Below are 23,540 nucleotides of genomic sequence, written 5' to 3'. Positions count from 1 at the left end.
GGAGATGTGGTGTGGCTTTCTACCAGAAATTTTCAGTTCAGGAAACGCTACAAGTTCCATTCTAAATTCATTGGTCCATATAAAATTGTTCAGTGTGTGAACCCAGTGACTTACAAGCTGCTCCTTCCTAAAGGTATGAAGATTTACCCTGTGTTCCACGTTTCTCTGCTGAAGAAAGCAGTTGTCAAGCGGCGGGCTCGCCCTCCTGCGCTTCATGTGAAAGGTCAGGATGAGTTCGAAGTGCGTTGTGTTAAGGATTATAAGCGAGTTAGGGGGAAGCTGTGGTATCTGCTTTCCTGGAAAGGCTATGGCCCTGAGGAGGACTCTTGGGTCTCCGAGTCCAATGTTCATGCTCCTCGTTTGGTACGATCTTTTCATGCCCGGCACCCAATCTCTCTGTTTTAAGGTCCTGAGAGGGGGGTGTCTCTTTTTTTGTTGGGGGGCACTGTCAGGATTCTTGCTCTCTGTTCGTTGTTCTGGCACACTGGTTTGCGCAACTGTCAGGATTCTTGCTCTCTGTTCGTTGTTCTGGCACACTGGTTTGCGCATGTGCCGTTAATGCTCTTCTGTGGTCCATTATTCGGAGTGCCTATGCCTGTTTTTATCATTGGCGGTCCATTATTCTATCATTGTGCCGATAATGCTCATTGTGCCGAAGGAGTGCCTATGCCTGTTATTCTCATTGTGCCGTTAATGCTCTTCTGTGGTCACCAATGTGTCAATGCTCCTAGTTACTGTTGCTTGTCAAACCGCATTGTTACAATCCCTTTGCCAATGCCCCTTTGCCAATGCTTGTTGCTGCAGTTCTTTGCCTTTGCTCGTTTTGTAACGTTTTTGCCAATGCTTGTTCATATCCTGCCTCTGAGTTCCCATTTCGAGTTTGCTGCCGAGGTCTTTTCTTCCTCTGCAGCCTCCGTACTTCAGGCCTGTACTATAAAAGCGGCCACGCCCAAAACACCGCGCGGATTATTCCTTCCTGGTTCCAGAGATCGGAGGTTTCCTGCTTTGGTCTGCTCTTCATCCAAACAACGGAGGACTTCGAAGATGCTTCCAGCTATCCAGTTTCCTGCTTAAATGGTAGTAATCTACCACGAAAATCCGCTTGCTGAAAACGCAGGTAGGATTTATCCAATTACTGTTTACCGGCTGGTGACACTTTCAAGAGGCTCGTAGAGGGGGAACGCGAAGGGCGTTTCCTCTGTAATTCTCTGGACATTCTTTTTACCGAACTCTGATTATTGGACCTAATTCTTAGTAGTGGTATTGGCAAACTGGCTCTAGTTTCTGGTTTCGTTTAAAGGCTTTTAAACGTATTTCTCAGAGGAAGGCTGAGTCTCAAATTACCTTTGGATTTCCTATTTTGCTTCCTAGTATAAGAAATGTCTAGTACCTAACTAAAGCTGTGAATTGAACAGTGTTCTTGAGAATATAAATACGTATTATGCTGAGAACTGTAGCTTTGATTCTGATGTTGAAACCTTTAATGAATCTTGGAGAGTAATGTGTTATGTATGTAATTGCTTTCTGCTTGACCCAACTTATTCCGTTTTATTTACCTGAATATAAAGAATACATGGTGGAAAGCAACTCTTGTTTTTTCCTTCTATAGACTGTGTTACTTCTTTTGCCAAGGAAAACGGGGAATCCCAGTATTTAGTGTTTAGCAGGTTTTAGGGTAAGGCTCCTGAGAAACTCAAGAAGGTGGCTAAGCAACCAAGGCCCTGACAGCAGCTGACACCAGTGAAAGGGCAACCTGTGTTCAAAATGCTCACGCATGAAGATACCAGGAAGTGCCTAGGCAGCATTGGCAACGTCAATATATGGTTAAACTTCAATTATGCTGAACTGCATGAAAATATGCGTCAGGCGAAGGATGAAGTTTACAAGACTATTCTACAAGATGTTAGAATTGGAAAAGTGACCGAGCATGGGAAAGAAGCTTTACATGCACGATTACTGTCAAATTTATATCCAGAACAAGATGTTGTGCCTGAGAATATTTTTCAGAAAATTACTGATAAGAAATCTGGAATATGTTTGATGCCAACTCTTGCAGAATGTGCCAAATTCAACAACAAAATGTTGCATTTAGAAAAGCAAGAGATTGTGAAACTGGAAGCTATTGACAGAGTAGAGCATATGGGATCAACAATTATTTTGTCTGAGAATCTGAAAACAAAATTGGATTCATTAGAGAAGACTATATCTAAAACTGCAGGTATTGAAAAGACTCTGAATGTGTGCTTGAACTGCCGTATAATTTTAAGAAGGAATTTACATGTTGAAAGAGGTCTGGTAAATGGATCAATGGGTAATGTTGTTGATTTTGTAAAATACAGAAATAGAGATGGAATTGAATTTTTAAAAATTAAATTTGATGGCATTGAGGAAGTACAGCTAATTGGTCGTTGTTCTGCTAGATTATTGCTTGTAAAAGACTTATATGTTCGCCGTAAGCAGTTTCCTGTTTGCTTGGCATATGCGGTGACAATCCATAAATTGCAAGGTTTAAGTGTAGACAGTGCATTGGTGAATATTGGCAGTTCTGTGTTCAAGGAGGGTATGGCATATGTGGCATTGTCACAAGTTAGAACTTTATCGGGATTGTACTTGATTGAGTGTGATGTCACAAGCATTTGTGCGGATCTAGATTGTGTTAAGGAATACAATAGGTTAAGAAGAGAGTATGCGCCACATTTGCCTCAATATCCTTTGTTTGAGAAACGTGTGGTAGGCCGGAAACGAAGAAATGTGACCAATACTGGTGAGGTTGTAGCAAAAAGACGAAAAGTCGATGAACCTGAAATTATAAGCAAAAACAAAAAGGATTCTGTTGAAGATGTTGTTGGTTTTCAATTTGAAAACAGTTCTGGTGTCAACTGCTATGCTAATGTAGTGGTTAATGTTTTGTTTTCTCTAGAAAATGTAAAAGAAGAGATTGTGGTCAATTCTGATCAAAGATTTTGCAGTTTGTTAAATTCTGTGTTAGAGAAATGTAGCACTGATAGAACAAACATAGAAAGTGTGTCTGAAATTCGAAATCTGTTAGACAGATGTTCAGGCCAAACACAATTCTCTCAAAATATTCAGCAAGATTGTCAGGAGTTTTTAATGTATATGCTTGATGTATTGCATGCTGAAGGTGTAGATGTAGATCAGCTGTTTGGGCTTTCTTATCAATGGCAGCATGACTGCGAGAACTGTATGGTATCAAGTACTACTAGTGTAGACTCAGAAAGATTTATATATTTAACTTTGCCAGACAGTAAATCAGTCTCCTTTAATAAGCTAGTAAAAGCAGCTGATCACAACATGGAGTGTAGCCAATGTAAATCTGAAATGATGTCCACATTATTTATACGAACATATGGCCAGTATGTCATTTTAATGTTCCAACGATGTAGGCCTGATGGAACAAAATTGACAACTTTAATTAAAAATTTTGTAGCTTCGCAGTTGTCAATATCAGGAAGGACTTTTGTAACTGCAGCAATTATATATCATGACGGCCCTTCAATAACATCAGGACATTACACAGCTTATTTAAAGTCTAGAAATGGCTGGTCATTCTGCAACGATTCTGTTTTAATTTTCAAAAAAAAATTGCCGTATGACCTTAAAAACTCTTACCTGGTGTTTTTAAAACCAAAATTTTAGGGAAATAATCTCGGGATGTGCTCTGTGGAATTTCAAGAAGTTCTAATGGCTCCTACACAATTTGGCCTTGAGGATAAGTGTAGTTCAGAGACATAACTTCTAACCATAAGACTGGACGTCATGGAGAAATAAGTGCACTTTGAATGAGTTCAGAAAAACTATTTCTTTTTATAAGCTAATTGAAGCAGCCAATCAAAACATAGAGTAGAGGGAATGTAAGTCTGCAATGCTGTCTACTGTTTTACATTGCTTTGTGATTGAAAGTGATGTAGAGAATTAAATAATTGTACTAGTCATAGAGTTAGTGTAAGTCTGCTTCATAGTAAGCAGTATCAGTGTCATAGGAAATGTAGAACATGACTGAGCAAGAAGGGGAAGATATTACTATTCCTGGATTGTGAAAATGATCTTCAACATTTTAATTCTGAAAGTTGCAGAAATGCCAAATGACGGGATTGGCTTACAAGAAATCCAAGAGTTATAAATGGCTCTGACAAGATTTGGCCTTGTGGAAACTTGTGGTAGAGAGCAAGAAGTCATTTATTGCATGTAACATGTTTTTAAAAACGATGGAGATTTTCTTTCAGAAAGTGGCGGGCTGAAAGTAATAACAGCACAACAGAGTGTAAGCTGTTCATAGGACATCCTTTGACGTCATGGAAAGTAAGTTAACTTTAAGGAGTTCTGAATTCTGATTTGTTATGTTGTATGGGTTTTTTAAACACAATCATTTTGATTGTGTTTTTTTTTCCCCGCTGTTATATGATGAATACCTTCAAGTCACTGTTTTTAGTGAATTTTGATACATTCTGAGAACAGCAAAAATAAACCATTTAACATGTATAATTAATTCTGTACTGTTTGCATTTATGATGTATATGTAGAACTGTGTAGGAGGCATGGAGAAGGTGAGGCTTCTGTAAGTGTCAAAGTTGTTGCATGCAGTGCTGCGCTTCTGCGTATTCTTTCATATGCTAGACTACATCTGCACAATGAGATACCTAAGCAAAGGAAACACAAGTGATGTGATTGTGAAATGAGCAAAATAAATTGCACGTATTTCATTTACATCACCTGTGTTTCCTATCATTACGAAGCACATTGTGTAGATCAAGTTTAGGTCTGTCCAGGGAAACATAGGAGGTTTGGACTTTGTTCAAGAGTGCAGTGGACATGACTCACTTCATTGGTAGACCTTCACATATATTATGTCCTCTATTCTCTTCAACAACTCGAAATTTCATCTGCAACCCTGAGTAGGCCTCACCTCAAACAAACCTCTGGATAGGAGACATCTTATTGGCATCCTGAAGCAATTATTTAAAATTTTAGTGTCTTGCGACACTTTTCTGAGACAACAGCAATGCAAAAGATGCACCATGTTTTAAGATAAGTAACTGCAAACACAACAATGATGGACAGAATGTGGATCAATGTCACACATTCACCGCAGTCCAAGGATCTGGGCCCAAATCCATCGTTTTTCCACTCCACACCACCCTGGGTTAGACAATGGCGATATGCAAATCAGCGCTGACCCTGTGCCCCATGGGAACAGTCCAGTCCGAACTACAAAAGCCATGTCCTTCCCAGAACGGAAACAAGCATCCGAGGACCGGCCCGGTTTCGAGGTAACACCTCTCTTCAGCCCGGCTAGCTTGATTCCAGTGGTGTGGAGTGCCTGGGACTCACGTCTGAGCATCCCCAGTACACTTAGAGCGGTAACTGCAAACACAACAATGATGGACAGAATGTGGATCAATGTCACACATTCACCCCAGTCCAAGGATCTGGGCCCAAATCCATCGTTTTTCCACTCCACACCACCCTGGGTTAGACAATGGCGATATGCAAATCAGCGCTGACCCTGTGCCCCATGGGAACAGTCCAGTCCGAACTACAAAAGCCATGTCCTTCCCAGAACGGAAACAAGCATCCGAGGACCGGCCCAGTTTCGAGGTAACACCTCTCTTCAGCCCGGCTAGCTTGATTCCAGTGGTGTGGAGTGCCTGGGACTCACGTCTGAGCATCCCCAGTACACTTAGAGCGGTAACTGCAAACACAACAATGATGGACAGAATGTGGATCAATGTCACACATTCACCCCAGTCCAAGGATCTGGGCCCAAATCCATCGTTTTTCCACTCCACACCACCCTGGGTTAGACAATGGCGATATGCAAATCAGCGCTGACCCTGTGCCCCATGGGAACAGTCCAGTCCGAACTACAAAAGCCATGTCCTTCCCAGAACGGAAACAAGCATCCGAGGACCGGCCCGGTTTCGAGGTAACACCTCTCTTCAGCCCGGCTAGCTTGATTCCAGTGGTGTGGAGTGCCTGGGACTCACGTCTGAGCATCCCCAGTACACTTAGAGCGGTAACTGCAAACACAACAATGATGGACAGAATGTGGATCAATGTCACACATTCACCCCAGTCCAAGGATCTGGGCCCAAATCCATCGTTTTTCCACTCCACACCACCCTGGGTTAGACAATGGCGATATGCAAATCAGCGCTGACCCTGTGCCGCATGGGAACAGTCCAGTCCGAACTACAAAAGCCATGTCCTTCCCAGAACGGAAACAAGCATCCGAGGACCGGCCCGGTTTCGAGGTAACACCTCTCTTCAGCCCGGCTAGCTTGATTCCAGTGGTGTGGAGTGCCTGGGACTCACGTCTGAGTATCCCCAGTACACTTAGAGCGGTAACTGCAAACACAACAATGATGGACAGAATGTGGATCAATGTCACACATTCACCCCAGTCCAAGGATCTGGGCCCAAATCCATCGTTTTTCCACTCCACACCACCCTGGGTTAGACAATGGCGATATGCAAATCAGCGCTGACCCTGTGCCCCATGGGAACAGTCCAGTCCGAACTACAAAAGCCATGTCCTTCCCAAAACGGAAACAAGCATCCGAGGACCGGCCCGGTTTCGAGGTAACACCTCTCTTCAGCCCGGCTAGCTTGATTCCAGTGGTGTGGAGTGCCTGGGACTCACGTCTGAGCATCCCCAGTACACTTAGAGCGGTAACTGCAAACACAACAATGATGGACAGAATGTGGATCAATGTCACACATTCACCCCAGTCCAAGGATCTGGGCCCAAATCCATTGTTTTTCCACTCCACACCACCCTGGGTTAGACAATGGCGATATGCAAATCAGCGCTGACCCTGTGCCCCATGGGAACAGTCCAGTCCGAACTACAAAAGCCATGTCCTTCCCAGAACGGAAACAAGCATCCGAGGACCGGCCCGGTTTCGAGGTAACACCTCTCTTCAGCCCGGCTAGCTTGATTCCAGTGGTGTGGAGTGCCTGGGACTCACGTCTGAGCATCCCCAGTACACTTAGAGCGGTAACTGCAAACACAACAATGATGGACAGAATGTGGATCAATGTCACACATTCACCCCAGTCCAAGGATCTGGGCCCAAATCCATCGTTTTTCCACTCCACACCACCCTGGGTTAGACAATGGCGATATGCAAATCAGCGCTGACCCTGTGCCCCATGGGAACAGTCCAGTCCGAACTACAAAAGCCATGTCCTTCCCAGAACGGAAACAAGCATCCGAGGACCGGCCCGGTTTCGAGGTAACACCTCTCTTCAGCCCGGCTAGCTTGATTCCAGTGGTGTGGAGTGCCTGGGACTCACGTCTGAGCATCCCCAGTACACTTAGAGCGGTAACTGCAAACACAACAATGATGGACAGAATGTGGATCAATGTCACACATTCACCCCAGTCCAAGGATCTGGGCTAAAATCCATCGTTTTTCCACTCCACACCACCCTGGGTTAGACAATGGCGATATGCAAATCAGCGCTGACCCTGTGCCCCATGGGAACAGTCCAGTCCGAACTACAAAAGCCATGTCCTTCCCAGAACGGAAACAAGCATCCGAGGACCGGCCCGGTTTCGAGGTAACACCTCTCTTCAGCCCGGCTAGCTTGATTCCAGTGGTGTGGAGTGCCTGGGACTCACGTCTGAGCATCCCCAGTACACTTAGAGCGGTAACTGCAAACACAACAATGATGGACAGAATGTGGATCAATGTCACACATTCACCCCAGTCCAAGGATCTGGGCCCAAATCCATCGTTTTTCCACTCCACACCACCCTGGGTTAGACAATGGCGATATGCAAATCAGCGCTGACCCTGTGCCCCATGGGAACAGTCCAGTCCGAACTACAAAAGCCATGTCCTTCCCAGAACGGAAACAAGCATCCGAGGACCGGCCCGGTTTCGAGGTAACACCTCTCTTCAGCCCGGCTAGCTTGATTCCAGTGGTGTGGAGTGCCTGGGACTCACGTCTGAGCATCCCCAGTACACTTAGAGCGGTAACTGCAAACACAACAATGATGGACAGAATGTGGATCAATGTCACACATTCACCCCAGTCCAAGGATCTGGGCCCAAATCCATCGTTTTTCCACTCCACACCACCCTGGGTTAGACAATGGCGATATGCAAATCAGCGCTGACCCTGTGCCCCATGGGAACAGTCCAGTCCGAACTACAAAAGCCATGTCCTTCCCAGAACGGAAACAAGCATCCGAGGACCGGCCCGGTTTCGAGGTAACACCTCTCTTCAGCCCGGCTAGCTTGATTCCAGTGGTGTGGATTGCCTGGGACTCACGTCTGAGCATCCCCAGTACACTTAGAGCGGTAACTGCAAACACAACAATGATGGACAGAATGTGGATCAATGTCACACATTCACCCCAGTCCAAGGATCTGGGCCCAAATCCATCGTTTTTCCACTCCACACCACCCTGGGTTAGACAATGGCGATATGCAAATCAGCGCTGACCCTGTGCCCCATGGGAACAGTCCAGTCCGAACTACAAAAGCCATGTCCTTCCCAGAACGGAAACAAGCATCCGAGGACCGGCCCGGTTTCGAGGTAACACCTCTCTTCAGCCCGGCTAGCTTGATTCCAGTGGTGTGGAGTGCCTGGGACTCACGTCTGAGCATCCCCAGTACACTTAGAGCGGTAACTGCAAACACAACAATGATGGACAGAATGTGGATCAATGTCACACATTCACCCCAGTCCAAGGATCTGGGCCCAAATCCATCGTTTTTCCACTCCACACCACCCTGGGTTAGACAATGGCGATATGCAAATCAGCGCTGACCCTGTGCCCCATGGGAACAGTCCAGTCCGAACTACAAAAGCCATGTCCTTCCCAGAACGGAAACAAGCATCCGAGGACCGGCCCGGTTTCGAGGTAACACCTCTCTTCAGCCCGGCTAGCTTGATTCCAGTGGTGTGGAGTGCCTGGGACTCACGTCTGAGCATCCCCAGTACACTTAGAGCGGTAACTGCAAACACAACAATGATGGACAGAATGTGGATCAATGTCACACATTCACCCCAGTCCAAGGATCTGGGCTCAAATCCATCATTTTTCCACTCCACACCACCCTGGGTTAGACAATGGCGATATGCAAATCAGCGCTGACCCTGTGCCCCATGGGAACAGTCCAGTCCGAACTACAAAAGCCATGTCCTTCCCAGAACGGAAACAAGCATCCGAGGACCGGCCCGGTTTCGAGGTAACACCTCTCTTCAGCCCGGCTAGCTTGATTCCAGTGGTGTGGAGTGCCTGGGACTCACGTCTGAGCATCCCCAGTACACTTAGAGCGGTAACTGCAAACACAACAATGATGGACAGAATGTGGATCAATGTCACACATTCACCCCAGTCCAAGGATCTGGGCCCAAATCCATCGTTTTTCCACTCCACACCACCCTGGGTTAGACAATGGCGATATGCAAATCAGCGCTGACCCTGTGCCCCATGGGAACAGTCCAGTCCGAACTACAAAAGCCATGTCCTTACCAGAACGGAAACAAGCATCCGAGGACCGGCCCGGTTTCGAGGTAACACCTCTCTTCAGCCCGGCTAGCTTGATTCCAGTGGTGTGGAGTGCCTGGGACTCACGTCTGAGCATCCCCAGTACACTTAGAGCGGTAACTGCAAACACAACAATGATGGACAGAATGTGGATCAATGTCACACATTCACCCCAGTCCAAGGATCTGGGCCCAAATCCATCGTTTTTCCACTCCACACCACCCTGGGTTAGACAATGGCGATATGCAAATCAGCGCTGACCCTGTGCCCCATGGGAACAGTCCAGTCCGTACTACAAAAGCCATGTCCTTCCCAGAACGGAAACAAGCATCCGAGGACCGGCCCGGTTTCGAGGTAACACCTCTCTTCAGCCCGGCTAGCTTGATTCCAGTGGTGTGGAGTGCCTGGGACTCACGTCTGAGCATCCCCAGTACACTTAGAGCGGTAACTGCAAACACAACAATGATGGACAGAATGTGGATCAATGTCACACATTCACCCCAGTCCAAGGATCTGGGCCCAAATCCATCGTTTTTCCACTCCACACCACCCTGGGTTAGACAATGGCGATATGCAAATCAGCGCTGACCCTGTGCCCCATGGGAACAGTCCAGTCCGAACTACAAAAGCCATGTCCTTCCCAGAACGGAAACAAGCATCCGAGGACCGGCCCGGTTTCGAGGTAACACCTCTCTTCAGCCCGGCTAGCTTGATTCCAGTGGTGTGGAGTGCCTGGGACTCACGTCTGAGCATCCCCAGTACACTTAGAGCGGTAACTGCAAACACAACAATGATGGACAGAATGTGGATCAATGTCACACATTCACCCCAGTCCAAGGATCTGGGCCCAAATCCATCGTTTTTCCACTCCACACCACCCTGGGTTAGACAATGGCGATATGCAAATCAGCGCTGACCCTGTGCCCCATGGGAACAGTCCAGTCCGAACTACAAAAGCCATGTCCTTCCCAGAACGGAAACAAGCATCCGAGGACCGGCCCGGTTTCGAGGTAACACCTCTCTTCAGCCCGGCTAGCTTGATTCCAGTGGTGTGGATTGCCTGGGACTCACGTCTGAGCATCCCCAGTACACTTAGAGCGGTAACTGCAAACACAACAATGATGGACAGAATGTGGATCAATGTCACACATTCACCCCAGTCCAAGGATCTGGGCCCAAATCCATCGTTTTTCCACTCCACACCACCCTGGGTTAGACAATGGCGATATGCAAATCAGCGCTGACCCTGTGCCCCATGGGAACAGTCCAGTCCGAACTACAAAAGCCATGTCCTTCCCAGAACGGAAACAAGCATCCGAGGACCGGCCCGGTTTCGAGGTAACACCTCTCTTCAGCCCGGCTAGCTTGATTCCAGTGGTGTGGAGTGCCTGGGACTCACGTCTGAGCATCCCCAGTACACTTAGAGCGGTAACTGCAAACACAACAATGATGGACAGAATGTGGATCAATGTCACACATTCACCCCAGTCCAAGGATCTGGGCCCAAATCCATCGTTTTTCCACTCCACACCACCCTGGGTTAGACAATGGCGATATGCAAATCAGCGCTGACCCTGTGCCCCATGGGAACAGTCCAGTCCGAACTACAAAAGCCATGTCCTTCCCAGAACGGAAACAAGCATCCGAGGACCGGCCCGGTTTCGAGGTAACACCTCTCTTCAGCCCGGCTAGCTTGATTCCAGTGGTGTGGAGTGCCTGGGACTCACGTCTGAGCATCCCCAGTACACTTAGAGCGGTAACTGCAAACACAACAATGATGGACAGAATGTGGATCAATGTCACACATTCACCCCAGTCCAAGGATCTGGGCTCAAATCCATCGTTTTTCCACTCCACACCACCCTGGGTTAGACAATGGCGATATGCAAATCAGCGCTGACCCTGTGCCCCATGGGAACAGTCCAGTCCGAACTACAAAAGCCATGTCCTTCCCAGAACGGAAACAAGCATCCGAGGACCGGCCCGGTTTCGAGGTAACACCTCTCTTCAGCCCGGCTAGCTTGATTCCAGTGGTGTGGAGTGCCTGGGACTCACGTCTGAGCATCCCCAGTACACTTAGAGCGGTAACTGCAAACACAACAATGATGGACAGAATGTGGATCAATGTCACACATTCACCCCAGTCCAAGGATCTGGGCCCAAATCCATCGTTTTTCCACTCCACACCACCCTGGGTTAGACAATGGCGATATGCAAATCAGCGCTGACCCTGTGCCCCATGGGAACAGTCCAGTCCGAACTACAAAAGCCATGTCCTTCCCAGAACGGAAACAAGCATCCGAGGACCGGCCCGGTTTCGAGGTAACACCTCTCTTCAGCCCGGCTAGCTTGATTCCAGTGGTGTGGAGTGCCTGGGACTCACGTCTGAGCATCCCCAGTACACTTAGAGCGGTAACTGCAAACACAACAATGATGGACAGAATGTGGATCAATGTCACACATTCACCCCAGTCCAAGGATCTGGGCCCAAATCCAACGTTTTTCCACTCCACACCACCCTGGGTTAGACAATGGCGATATGCAAATCAGCGCTGACCCTGTGCCCCATGGGAACAGTCCAGTCCGAACTACAAAAGCCATGTCCTTCCCAGAACGGAAACAAGCATCCGAGGACCGGCCCGGTTTCGAGGTAACACCTCTCTTCAGCCCGGCTAGCTTGATTCCAGTGGTGTGGAGTGCCTGGGACTCACGTCTGAGCATCCCCAGTACACTTAGAGCGGTAACTGCAAACACAACAATGATGGACAGAATGTGGATCAATGTCACACATTCACCCCAGTCCAAGGATCTGGGCCCAAATCCATCGTTTTTCCACTCCACACCACCCTGGGTTAGACAATGGCGATATGCAAATCAGCGCTGACCCTGTGCCCCATGGGAACAGTCCAGTCCGAACTACAAAAGCCATGTCCTTCCCAGAACGGAAACAAGCATCCGAGGACCGGCCCGGTTTCGAGGTAACACCTCTCTTCAGCCCGGCTAGCTTGATTCCAGTGGTGTGGAGTGCCTGGGACTCACGTCTGAGCATCCCCAGTACACTTAGAGCGGTAACTGCAAACACAACAATGATGGACAGAATGTGGATCAATGTCACACATTCACCCCAGTCCAAGGATCTGGGCCCAAATCCATCGTTTTTCCACTCCTCACCACCCTGGGTTAGACAATGGCGATATGCAAATCAGCGCTGACCCTGTGCCCCATGGGAACAGTCCAGTCCGAACTACAAAAGCCATGTCCTTCCCAGAACGGAAACAAGCATCCGAGGACCGGCCCGGTTTCGAGGTAACACCTCTCTTCAGCCCGGCTAGCTTGATTCCAGTGGTGTGGAGTGCCTGGGACTCACGTCTGAGCATCCCCAGTACACTTAGAGCGGTAACTGCAAACACAACAATGATGGACAGAATGTGGATCAATGTCACACATTCACCCCAGTCCAAGGATCTGGGCCCAAATCCATCGTTTTTCCACTCCACACCACCCTGGGTTAGACAATGGCGATATGCAAATCAGCGCTGACCCTGTGCCCCATGGGAACAGTCCAGTCCGAACTACAAAAGCCATGTCCTTCCCAGAACGGAAACAAGCATCCGAGGACCGGCCCGGTTTCGAGGTAACACCTCTCTTCAGCCCGGCTAGTTTGATTCCAGTGGTGTGGAGTGCCTGGGACTCACGTCTGAGCATCCCCAGTACACTTAGAGCGGTAACTGCAAACACAACAATGATGGACAGAATGTGGATCAATGTCACACATTCACCCCAGTCCAAGGATCTGGGCCCAAATCCATCGTTTTTCCACTCCACACCACCCTGGGTTAGACAATGGCGATATGCAAATCAGCGCTGACCCTGTGCCCCATGGGAACAGTCCAGTCCGAACTACAAAAGCCATGTCCTTCCCAGAACGAAACAAGCATCCGAGGACCGGGCCGGTTTCGAGGTAACACCTCTCTTCAGCCCGGCTAGCTTGATTCCAGTGGTGTGGAGTGCCTGGGACTCACGTCTGAGCATCCCCAGTACACTTAGAGCGGTAACTGCAAACACAACAATGATGGACAGAATGTGGATCAATGTCACACATTCACCCCAGTCCAAGGATCTGGGCCCAAATCCATCGTTTTTCCACTCCACACCACCCTGGGTTAGACAATGGCGATATGCAAATCAGCGCTGACCCTGTGCCCCATGGGAACAGTCCAGTCCGAACTACAAAAGCCATGTCCTTCCCAGAACGGAAACAAGCATCCGAGGACCGGCCCGGTTTCGAGGTAACACCTCTCTTCAGCCCGGCTAGCTTGATTCCAGTGGTGTGGAGTGCCTGGGACTCACGTCTGAGCATCCCCAGTACACTTAGAGCGGTAACTGCAAACAAAACAATGATGGACAGAATGTGGATCAATGTCACACATTCACCCCAGTCCAAGGATCTGGGCCCAAATCCATCGTTTTTCCACTCCACACCACCCTGGGTTAGACAATGGCGATATGCAAATCAGCGCTGACCCTGTGCCCCATGGGAACAGTCCAGTCCGAACTACAAAAGCCATGTCCTTCCCAGAACGGAAACAAGCATCCGAGGACCGGCCCGGTTTCGAGGTAACACCTCTCTTCAGCCCGGCTAGCTTGATTCCAGTGGTGTGGAGTGCCTGGGACTCACGTCTGAGCATCCCCAGTACACTTAGGGCGGTAACTGCAAACACAACAATGATGGACAGAATGTGGATCAATGTCACACATTCACCCCAGTCCAAGGATCTGGGCCCAAATCCATCGTTTTTCCACTCCACACCACCCTGGGTTAGACAATGGCGATATGCAAATCAGCGCTGACCCTGTGCCCCATGGGAACAGTCCAGTCTGAACTACAAAAGCCATGTCCTTCCCAGAACGGAAACAAGCATCCGAGGACCGGCCCGGTTTCGAGGTAACACCTCTCTTCAGCCCGGCTAGCTTGATTCCAGTGGTGTGGAGTGCCTGGGACTCACGTCTGAGCATCCCCAGTACACTTAGAGCGGTAACTGCAAACACAACAATGATGGACAGAATGTGGATCAATGTCACACATTCACCCCAGTCCAAGGATCTGGGCCCAAATCCATCGTTTTTCCACTCCACACCACCCTGGGTTAGACAATGGCGATATGCAAATCAGCGCTGACCCTGTGCCCCATGGGAACAGTCCAGTCCGAACTACAAAAGCCATGTCCTTCCCAGAACGAAACAAGCATCCGAGGACCGGCCCGGTTTCGAGGTAACACCTCTCTTCAGCCCGGCTAGCTTGATTCCAGTGGTGTGGAGTGCCTGGGACTCACGTCTGAGCATCCCCAGTACACTTAGAGCGGTAACTGCAAACACAACAATGATGGACAGAATGTGGATCAATGTCACACATTCACCCCAGTCCAAGGATCTGGGCCCAAATCCATCGTTTTTCCACTCCACACCACCCTGGGTTAGACAATGGCGATATGCAAATCAGCGCTGACCCTGTGCCCCATGGGAACAGTCCAGTCCGAACTACAAAAGCCATGTCCTTCCCAGAACGAAACAAGCATCCGAGGACCGGGCCGGTTTCGAGGTAACACCTCTCTTCAGCCCGGCTAGCTTGATTCCAGTGGTGTGGAGTGCCTGGGACTCACGTCTGAGCATCCCCAGTACACTTAGAGCGGTAACTGCAAACACAACAATGATGGACAGAATGTGGATCAATGTCACACATTCACCCCAGTCCAAGGATCTGGGCCCAAATCCATCGTTTTTCCACTCCACACCACCCTGGGTTAGACAATGGCGATATGCAAATCAGCGCTGACCCTGTGCCCCATGGGAACAGTCCAGTCCGAACTACAAAAGCCATGTCCTTCCCAGAACGGAAACAAGCATCCGAGGACCGGCCCGGTTTCGAGGTAACACCTCTCTTCAGCCCGGCTAGCTTGATTCCAGTGGTGTGGAGTGCCTGGGACTCACGTCTGAGCATCCCCAGTACACTTAGAGCGGTAACTGCAAACACAACAATGATGGACAGAATGTGGATCAATGTCACACATTCACCCCAGTCCAAGGATCTGGGCCCAAATCCATCGTTTTTCCACTCCACACCACCCTGGGTTAGACAATGGCGATATGCAAATCAGCGCTGACCCTGTGCCCCATGGGAACAGTCCAGTCCGAACTACAAAAGCCATGTCCTTCCCAGAACGGAAACAAGCATCCGAGGACCGGCCCGGTTTCGAGGTAACACCTCTCTTCAGCCCGGCTAGCTTGATTCCAGTGGTGTGGAGTGCCTGGGACTCACGTCTGAGCATCCCCAGTACACTTAGGGCGGTAACTGCAAACACAACAATGATGGACAGAATGTGGATCAATGTCACACATTCACCCCAGTCCAAGGATCTGGGCCCAAATCCATCGTTTTTCCACTCCACACCACCCTGGGTTAGACAATGGCGATATGCAAATCAGCGCTGACCCTGTGCCCCATGGGAACAGTCCAGTCTGAACTACAAAAGCCATGTCCTTCCCAGAACGGAAACAAGCATCCGAGGACCGGCCCGGTTTCGAGGTAACACCTCTCTTCAGCCCGGCTAGCTTGATTCCAGTGGTGTGGAGTGCCTGGGACTCACGTCTGAGCATCCCCAGTACACTTAGAGCGGTAACTGCAAACACAACAATGATGGACAGAATGTGGATCAATGTCACACATTCACCCCAGTCCAAGGATCTGGGCCCAAATCCATCGTTTTTCCACTCCACACCACCCTGGGTTAGACAATGGCGATATGCAAATCAGCGCTGACCCTGTGCCCCATGGGAACAGTCCAGTCCGAACTACAAAAGCCATGTCCTTCCCAGAACGAAACAAGCATCCGAGGACCGGCCCGGTTTCGAGGTAACACCTCTCTTCAGCCCGGCTAGCTTGATTCCAGTGGTGTGGAGTGCCTGGGACTCACGTCTGAGCATCCCCAGTACACTTAGAGCGGTAACTGCAAACACAACAATGATGGACAGAATGTGGATCAATGTCACACATTCACCCCAGTCCAAGGATCTGGGCCCAAATCCATCGTTTTTTCACTCCACACCACCCTGGGTTAGACAATGGCGATATGCAAATCAGCGCTGACCCTGTGCCCCATGGGAACAGTCCAGTCCGAACTACAAAAGCCATGTCCTTCCCAGAACGGAAACAAGCATCCGAGGACCGGCCCGGTTTCGAGGTAACACCTCTCTTCAGCCCGGCTAGCTTGATTCCAGTGGTGTGGAGTGCCTGGGACTCACGTCTGAGCATCCCCAGTACACTTAGAGCGGTAACTGCAAACACAACAATGATGGACAGAATGTGGATCAATGTCACACATTCACCCCAGTCCAAGGATCTGGGCCCAAATCCATCGTTTTTGCAGTTACCGCTCTAAGTGTACTGGGGATGCTCAGACGTGAGTCCCAGACACTCCACACCACTGGAATCAAGCTAGCCGGGCTGATGAGAGGTGTTACCTCGAAACCGGGCCGGTCCTCGGATGCTTGTTTCCGTTCTGGGAAGGACATGGCTTTTGTAGTTCGGACTGGACTGTTCCCATGGGGCAACAGGGTCAGCGCTGATTTGCATATCGCCATTGTCTAACCCAGGGTGGTGTGGAGTGGAAAAACGATGGATTTGGGCCCAGATCTTTTGACTGGGGTGAATGTGTGACATTGATCCACATTCTGTCCATCATTGTTGTGTTTGCAGTTACCGCTCTAAGTGTACTGGGGATGCTCAGACGTGAGTCCCAGACACTCCACACCACTGGAATCAAGCTAGCCGGGCTGATGAGAGGTGTTACCTCGAAACCGGGCCGGTCCTCGGATGCTTGTTTCCGTTCTGGGAAGGACATGGCTTTTGTAGTTCGGACTGGACTGTTCCCATGGGGCAACAGGGTCAGCGCTGATTTGCATATCGCCATTGTCTAACCCAGGGTGGTGTGGAGTGGAAAAACGATGGATTTGGGCCCAGATCTTTTGACTGGGGTGAATGTGTGACATTGATCCACATTCTGTCCATCATTGTTGTGTTTGCAGTTACCGCTCTATGTGTACTGGGGATGCTCAGACGTGAGTCCCAGACACTCCACACCACTGGAATCAAGCTAGCCGGGCTGATGAGAGGTGTTACCTCGAAACCGGGCCGGTCCTCGGATGCTTGTTTCCGTTCTGGGAAGGACATGGCTTTTGTAGTTCGGACTGGACTGTTCCCATGGGGCAACAGGGTCAGCGCTGATTTGCATATCGCCATTGTCTAACCCAGGGTGGTGTGGAGTGGAAAAACGATGGATTTGGGCCCAGATCTTTTGACTGGGGTGAATGTGTGACATTGATCCACATTCTGTCCATCATTGTTGTGTTTGCAGTTACCGCTCTAAGTGTACTGGGGATGCTCAGACGTGAGTCCCAGACACTCCACACCACTGGAATCAAGCTAGCCGGGCTGATGAGAGGTGTTACCTCGAAACCGGGCCGGTCCTCGGATGCTTGTTTCCGTTCTGGGAAGGACATGGCTTTTGTAGTTCGGACTGGACTGTTCCCATGGGGCAACAGGGTCAGCGCTGATTTGCATATCGCCATTGTCTAACCCAGGGTGGTGTGGAGTGGAAAAACGATGGATTTGGGCCCAGATCTTTTGACTGGGGTGAATGTGTGACATTGATCCACATTCTGTCCATCATTGTTGTGTTTGCAGTTACCGCTCTAAGTGTACTGGGGATGCTCAGACGTGAGTCCCAGACACTCCACACCACTGGAATCAAGCTAGCCGGGCTGATGAGAGGTGTTACCTCGAAACCGGGCCGGTCCTCGGATGCTTGTTTCCGTTCTGGGAAGGACATGGCTTTTGTAGTTCGGACTGGACTGTTCCCATGGGGCAACAGGGTCAGCGCTGATTTGCATATCGCCATTGTCTAACCCAGGGTGGTGTGGAGTGGAAAAACGATGGATTTGGGCCCAGATCTTTTGACTGGGGTGAATGTGTGACATTGATCCACATTCTGTCCATCATTGTTGTGTTTGCAGTTACCGCTCTAAGTGTACTGGGGATGCTCAGACGTGAGTCCCAGACACTCCACACCACTGGAATCAAGCTAGCCGGGCTGATGAGAGGTGTTACCTCGAAACCGGGCCGGTCCTCGGATGCTTGTTTCCGTTCTGGGAAGGACATGGCTTTTGTAGTTCGGACTGGACTGTTCCCATGGGGCAACAGGGTCAGCGCTGATTTGCATATCGCCATTGTCTAACCCAGGGTGGTGTGGAGTGGAAAAACGATGGATTTGGGCCCAGATCTTTTGACTGGGGTGAATGTGTGACATTGATCCACATTCTGTCCATCATTGTTGTGTTTGCAGTTACCGCTCTAAGTGTACTGGGGATGCTCAGACGTGAGTCCCAGACACTCCACACCACTGGAATCAAGCTAGCCGGGCTGATGAGAGGTGTTACCTCGAAACCGGGCCGGTCCTCGGATGCTTGTTTCCGTTCTGGGAAGGACATGGCTTTTGTAGTTCGGACTGGACTGTTCCCATGGGGCAACAGGGTCAGCGCTGATTTGCATATCGCCATTGTCTAACCCAGGGTGGTGTGGAGTGGAAAAACGATGGATTTGGGCCCAGATCTTTTGACTGGGGTGAATGTGTGACATTGATCCACATTCTGTCCATCATTGTTGTGTTTGCAGTTACCGCTCTAAGTGTACTGGGGATGCTCAGACGTGAGTCCCAGACACTCCACACCACTGGAATCAAGCTAGCCGGGCTGATGAGAGGTGTTACCTCGAAACAGGGCCGGTCCTCGGATGCTTGTTTCCGTTCTGGGAAGGACATGGCTTTTGTAGTTCGGACTGGACTGTTCCCATGGGGCAACAGGGTCAGCGCTGATTTGCATATCGCCATTGTCTAACCCAGGGTGGTGTGGAGTGGAAAAACGATGGATTTGGGCCCAGATCTTTTGACTGGGGTGAATGTGTGACATTGATCCACATTCTGTCCATCATTGTTGTGTTTCCATGTTTTAAGATAGGCCTCACTTCATCTGCATCAAGATACTGTTAGTTTAAAATGTATATCTTTAGGACTGTGTAGGGGGCCTGGAGAATCAGAAGCTTCTGTAAGTGTCAAAGTTGTTGAAAAACTGTTTGTCCTTCAATCTTTTACCTTGTCTTTTGTAATTTTTAAATACATGTTTTAATATTTTTCAAATGTTTGTTCTCTCTTTCACAGATTGAAAGTATAAAAACAAAAAGTGAGTAATTTAACGACAATTATAAGGTAAATGTTTTGTACTCTTTTCGTTACATTTCTATCACATTTAACTCCTATTAGTTCCACTGCTTCATTTCTTTAACCCTCAGTTTCCTGCCTTTGCTACTTCCCTCATTCCTTTCTCTATTACCTACTTACTCAACTCCTTCCACTCTTTTTCTCAGTCCCTCTCTTCTCATAGTTCCTCACTCTTGTTCACTCACTCCGTCTCTATTACTCTTAGTGTCTTTGACTGATCACTCTATCACTATTTGTTCATAATGCTTTCTCTGTGTAGTTGAAGCACACTAAGGGGCATATTATGAACACAGCCAATAAAATGATTGCTCTTTTTATTGGCGGAAAACTGGTGCAAAAGTGGTTTTAGCGGCAGTTTTCTGCCGCAAAAGCAGCTTTAGCGACACATTTCTGCCAATAAAAGCTGCAAAACTTTTATTGCCTATGTTGATGATATGGCTCTATGTTACTTACATTTCTTTGCTATTTCAATTAATCTTTTTCTGTTATTTTTTGTTTTCTGTTTTCTATTTTTTCTCTCTGTTATTCCTCATGTTTTAATCTTATTTTGAACATTCACTCACATTCTCCAAGAAACTCTTCTTTGTTAATGTTATACTCTCTTTTTTTTTCTTTCACTTCGTTATCTATTTTGTTTTTCACAATTATACCCTCTTCCGTCTTTTCTTCGGTAAATAGATCTATTAAACAGTATCTCTTCTTTACTCCCTATAGCTGTCTTTCTTTTAACATCACTCTCTGTTTACTTTCCTTATACTTACTCTTTTTTAAAAAAAAAAAAATTTTGGGTTAGCTCCCGGTCCGCGTACCGGGAAGCTAACCGGGAAGCGAACCAAAAGAAATAGAGCTTGCCAGAGTGCTAAACATTCTAGCAATTTTTTTTGAAAGGGAAGGTAGTTCTGAAAAGAACTTTTTTTTTTATATATTTTTTTTTTTATATATTTTTTTTATTTTTTGAACATTTTTTGTTTTTTTTGTATTTTTTGAACGATTTTATTTTTTTTTGGGGTTTTTTTGGGGGGGGAAACAACAAAAAACAGGCATTGAAAAGGGCTCAACAGGAGCAAAAAAAAAATTACTGGGGGCGGTTAGGGCAATTATGGTGTTCATACGCCAGGTTGATAGCATTTATGCTCATATTGCCACATGCTAACAACGCACGACAGTGCATACAAGTGTGGATCATGTGGCCAAAATTTTCTTGTATGTTTGGCACAGTTTCCCGTGCCTCTGCCGGTGTCAATGAAATGGATATTCTTGATCTGGCCACAGGAGTTGATCTTGGATTTTCCTGCAAATCCCGTATTTCCGCCCGGCTATAATTGAGTGGATGCTTCCTTGTCATGTGCCTGTGCATAGTATGGTTGCCATAACTATATTTCTTATCCGTCCCTCTGGATAATTTTTCTTTACAGATGAGGCAGGTGACATACCTCGCATTCACTTTTTTTTGGCCAGGAGGGATCGAATAAAACTGCCAGATGAAACTGGCTTTCTTATGGGAAACCCGGGGCACTTCTTCTAAGAACTGTGGTTCTTCTCCCTCCTCTTCATCCATTTCTTCCTCTTCCTCCTCAGTGTTGGTCATCACCTGGGGAGGTGGTCCTCTCTTCCCATGAGGAGGTGGAGGTGGTGGTGGTGGTGCACCAGCTGAAGCAACTACTGAAGCCATTTCTGATATAGTAATAAAGGTCTTCCTCTCACAATGATGAAAGTCAGAGTGAGGAAAGAAGGAGGGGTTTTCATCATTTGGGAAAAACAATACTTCTCAACCAATGAAAAGTGTTATTTTTAGGTCACCTGACCTAGCCTTACATCAGTATGAAACCAAAAGTGAAATGAACCAATGAAAAGTTTTATTAACAAGTCACATGACCTCTCACGCTCATGTTACGCGCTGCGGAACGCGCCCCGGTTAGCTTCCGGGTCGCTGAGCTTCGCGCCTCGGTCCGCGCCCCGGGACACTTCCGGGTGCGCTAACGCAGTACGTCATAAGACGCATTACGCGGCAACGCGATACCGTCACTATGTTGATTTCTTACCGGTTCGCGGACCGGGTCGCGGCATCAATTTGAGCTAACGGAAAGCTTCCCGGTTCGCGGACCGGGAGCGAAACAAAAAAAATATTTAAAAAAAATTATTAATAAACATATAAAATATATTTTTGGATTTAAAGAAGAATACATTTTACAGCTATAGATATTAGCTTTTAAAAAACCAATGAAATTCACTGAAAAAACCATAGGTTATAGACCATATATAGTTAGGAATTAGCATTTACAAAACCTTGAAAATTCACTGAAAAAACCATAGGTTATACACCATATATAGTTAGGAATTAGCATTTAAAAAACCTTATTTTACTCACACAAAACCAATGAAATTCCATATATAGTTAGTTGTACTAACTATATATCGCGCACCCGCAATCCACTGCTGATCATGTCACATATTACATCATTCATGACATGGTCAGTGACATCACTGATGACATCACTGATGACATCTCAAATGACATCACTGATGACATCACTGATGACATCTCAAATGACATCACTGATGACATCACTGATGACAACATCCAGTGACTGTATTTTTCTGTAAAGTTAAAATATGTCTTACATATTTAAGAATGAGTGGATGTATAAGTGTCTGGATGAAGGATTTAGTAGGTGCATGACTGACTGTATGAGTGAGTGGTTAAATGTGTCTCACTGAGTGCATGGGTTAGTGACTAAACTGTCTTAATTTGTGCATCATTATGTCTGTTGTTCTGTAAACTGCTGCATGTGTTGATCAGTAGCTATATGAGTAACTATATGGGTTATTGATTGGTTGCCCAAGCATTTGTATGGGAGACTGAGTGTGTGTGTGGGTGGCTGGGAGGTGTATGACTCTGTGCATAGATGTATGGGTTCAAAAGTGCATGTGGAAACAGCTGTATGGGCGGTTGACTGTGTGCATGACTGTATTGGTGAGTGAATAGATATCTCAGTGCTACATGTCAAAGTAAGTACATATGTAAAATACAGTACATGTGAGAGTTGACATATATAAATAACTGTGCATAAGAGCCAGTGAATGTGTGAGTGGCTGTATGGATCATTGTGCACTTGTATCCAGGATTGTATAAGTGAGTAAATATGTTTTAGTATATGTTTGAATAAGTAAGGTGTGTATAACTGTATAGTTGTGAAAATGGAGGTGTGATTGATTCTTTGCATGACTGACTAGGTGTGTAAGTAACTCCATGGATGAGTGACAGTCTGTGAGTGTCTGTTTACACTGAGTGTATCTAAGGTTATATTAGAGTCTGAAGAGGTTCATCGTATTATCACATGAATGATGTCATCAGTGATGTGATCAGTAATGTCAAATGAGATGTCATCAGTGATGTCATCAGTGATGTCATTTGAGATGTCATCAGTGATGTCATCAGTGATGTCATTTGAGATGTCATCAGTGATGTCATCAGTGATGTCATTTGAGATGTCATCAGTGATGTCATCAGTGATGTCACTGACCATGTCATGAATGATGTAATATGTGACATGATCAGCAGTGGATTGCGGGTGCGCGATATATAGTTAGTACAACTAACTATATATGGAATTTCATTGGTTTTGTGTGAGTAAAATAAGGTTTTTTAAATGCTAATTCCTAACTATATATGGTGTATAACCTAT

This window comes from Lissotriton helveticus, chromosome 1_1 (genome assembly GCF_964261635.1).
Source record: "Lissotriton helveticus chromosome 1_1, aLisHel1.1, whole genome shotgun sequence".
NCBI lineage: Eukaryota > Metazoa > Chordata > Amphibia > Caudata > Salamandridae > Lissotriton > Lissotriton helveticus.
This window is presented reverse-complemented; position numbering follows the sequence as displayed.